Below are 3646 nucleotides of genomic sequence, written 5' to 3'. Positions count from 1 at the left end.
GGGTCAAATCGAAGAAAAGAGAAGCCAGTGAGGCAAAAACACATAGACATGTAGAAAGGTTCTGTTTGTGGAGATATGAAGCTTGTGGTGTTATGGCACTTTGTCTTCTACTTGTTTCATTCAAGTGGTTTCATTTATTCTGTGTTGAATTCTTGAGTCTGACTGGTTTGAAGGTGTTGGCTAATTTTCAGCTATGATGTAAAATTGCTGGCAAGACAAATTACAGAAGCGAAGGGAATTCCAGGTCTTTTCTGTGAGTCAGTTCATTTGAACTATAGAAGAATTTTCTTAATCAGAGTATGAGTTAAGTGTGATTATCATACAATCCATCAAGTCTAATCAAGAGTTAAAATACTTAGAAATTATAAGAGATTTAGTACTTTTAGTACATCCTACTCATGAAGAGAGTGACTTTATGCACATGATTTTACAAGAATATTTCTGTGAGAATACTTCTATATGTGAATCAACTGGTGTGACCTTGCAGGTAGACCGTGCTTGTGGGAAAATAATAGGCACACAGTTCCCATTCATAAACTGTATCTTTTTTTGCTCTGTCATATCTCATGGGAAGATGTTTTTTACTCTACCAGAATACTGAAGTGCGTTGTTGAGGTTGTGATGAATGTTAACTTTTTTTTTGTTAAATAAACTGACTGAGCTCACGCCATGGTTAAAACTAAGATAGAGGGACAATGAAATAATTGTGGCGAGAGGCAGGGGTGTGATTAAAAGAAAAAAGAGAAAACTCCATCTAATGAGATCATTGTTTTTAGAATTGTATAAAAGCATGAACCACGACTATGTAAATCAGATGGTCTAGACGTCTCGGCTTTTTTGGTTGATTCAGTAAAGTCTGATTTTTGGCATCCAAAAACCCTTTGACTTTGGAAAGTTATTTCTTCTTTATTCTGGGTTAAGAAAGTTTTCCACGACAGAAACAGCTCATCGAGAAGAGTCAACACTTGCAGCTCTCAAGCGACTTGCAATTTTTTTCTAAAACAGAAAAATTCTGTGAAATCTTGACCAGTGATTGATCTTCTTTGCCTGACTCTGAAACTGTTTCATGAAATCTTACTCTACCTTCTGATAACAAAATGCTTTCCTTGCATTTTATAAAATCTGTTTAAATATTTATTACATCAGCAAATGTGCACTGATAAATAAAGTAAGCATCCCTGCATTAATGATATTGTGTCTGCTATGTCTGTGCTTCAAGATTCATATCCATTTATCCATCCATTGATCAGGGCTGCTTCTAGATATAGGCAGTACAAGCAGTTGCCACATACTGCATTAAAACAAATCCAGAGTGCTTAATCCTTATGTGTTTAATCCACAGTTGAACAAGAGCCTTTCAACACTGCTGTTACTTAACCTTTAGTAATGACACTATAGCTGTGTCTCATGTCGCACAACACTCAGGACTATTTGCAATGTCCTAAACTAGAAAGTTACACATTGTACAAAAGACTCCGGAAGTCTCTGAACTGTGGCTCTTCGGTATATAAGTTTACCTTAAAAAAAAAAAAAAAAAAAAAACCAAAACAAGGATTTCCAGTTTTTGGCCAGACTTCAAGGTTGCCTTTTGTGATTCATGTCCAAGCAGAGCATAGCACTGACACTCATGTTGAAGTGTGACTGGATAGCCAAAAGAGAGGGACTCTGTAATTCTGAATTATTTTAATATAGACATCAAATAGCTTAATTTACATTTGAAACAAATTCATTTTTCAAGTTGACTTAATTACAACCATCACTGTCTTCTTAGCGAATTTCTTGGAATTTTTTTTTTTTTAATTAAAAAAGGAACAGTTTTGTATGTGTAACACATACAAGTTTAGTATTTATATATTTTTTAAAAAATTCTCAATCAAATGGAAAACCTACATCATATGGGTTTTTGAAGCAATATAAATCTCACGATGTGAAGAACATGGGAAATAAACTAACAGGACAGGAGATGGCACTTCTTTGCAATGACTTTGCAGTATCATGTTTGACTTCAGCACTCTCTCCAACCCTTCACACGTTTGATGCTGGAAGCAGAACATAACATGAAAATCAAAATCTACAGCTACAGTGGTGGAGGCCATTTTATCCTGGCTGTACTCTCTTTTAAAGATAACTTTGTCTGTATGGCTACTTTCATTTCTGTATAAAATCGCATCACTGAAAGGCCAAAGGGAATTTAAAAAGGGTCTGTTTTTATGGGTTAATTGATATAATACTTCCAGAAGACTTTTGATTAGTCTATTCTGTCAGTTTAAATGGTTATTATAAAATTTGCAGATGATACTGCCATGTACAAAACTTTTCCTGTCTTGATCTCATGTCCAAATTATGGCAAAAAGTCTCATATTTCCTCCACTCTACATTTCACACTACAGCTTTAAATATTTAGCAGTTTCTCATTTGTAAGTGGTTTGAATGGAGTGTGTAATAAAGTTAACCACATAATAAAGGAAATGCATATGTGGAGAAGGAGCGCAGGGCTTAGGGCATCATTTGGGACACAGTCTTAAGCAACAACAGCAGCCAGTGAGCCAGAAAATCTTCATCTGTTCCTTATTTGCTGTCCTTAGTCAGATTATTTTACTGTACAGAATACATACAGTTTGACCCTGAGCTTGGGTTTCTGTCTGTGCGTAGTCTCACACATTCTCCCAGTGTCCGCATGGGTTTCCTCCAGGTTCCCCGGTTTCCTCCCATCTCCCAAAAACATTCCAGGAGGTGCATTGGAAGCTCTAAAGTGCCCCTAGATGTGAAGGAGTGTATGAATGTGTGTGCATGATGGTGTGGCGTCCCATCTTGACTGAATTCCTGCCTCATTCCAGATCAGGTTTTCAGTCGTAAACATTGCGGATCTGATTTCTTGGTCGTAAGCATCGCAGAGCTTCCCTTGCTCACTGACGTTTTTGAAATGTATGGAAAATGAATGAATCTGAAAACCCTAACAAGATGACTGGACTCAATTGACTGAGTAAACTCGTTCCCTCGATTTAATTGAGTAATGGGGTCTCTCAAAACTTGTATATTTAAGTTCACTTAACTTGGTGCTCATGTAGACTGTACTTCAGTTGTTAAGTTCACTTAACTTGGTGTTCATACAGTGTACTTTAATAATTAATTTCACCCAGCTTTGTGTTCATATACTAAATTTTATCATTTACTGACTGTGACTTGACCCTGGCCCGTGGCGGTGAGCGCACTGCATGCTAGCCGCTAGTTTACCAGGGAACAAGTGTACAGAATTTTTCAAGTGTACTTAAATACAGGGTGTCCCAAAGGTCTTCATAAATTGGGGAAATTAACACTTTTTTTGCAAATTTTAACTTCATTTACAAATCATCCTCTACATGATTGCCCTTTCTTTGTGAAAGCACACTGAGTCGACGTCAGGATCGCCTTTTGCAATTATCTACCAATCAGAGCGTTAGTTCTCCTGTTGCTAGGCAGAACTCCTCTCATGGCCAATCACATCAAAAGAAAGACCAGCGTGAGGTATTTTAATAAATCATGATTTTAAGTTCATAACACTTGAAATCTTAGATTTTTGATTTATAGGTAAAAAAAACTGCAACATTTTAAGTAATGTTTAGTCATGGTTATTTGATTGTTTAAATAAAGACAACATTTCATTTAC

The sequence above is a fragment of the Pangasianodon hypophthalmus genome, chromosome 13 (assembly GCF_027358585.1).
Source record: "Pangasianodon hypophthalmus isolate fPanHyp1 chromosome 13, fPanHyp1.pri, whole genome shotgun sequence".
Taxonomy (NCBI): Eukaryota; Metazoa; Chordata; class Actinopteri; order Siluriformes; family Pangasiidae; genus Pangasianodon; species Pangasianodon hypophthalmus.
This window is presented reverse-complemented; position numbering follows the sequence as displayed.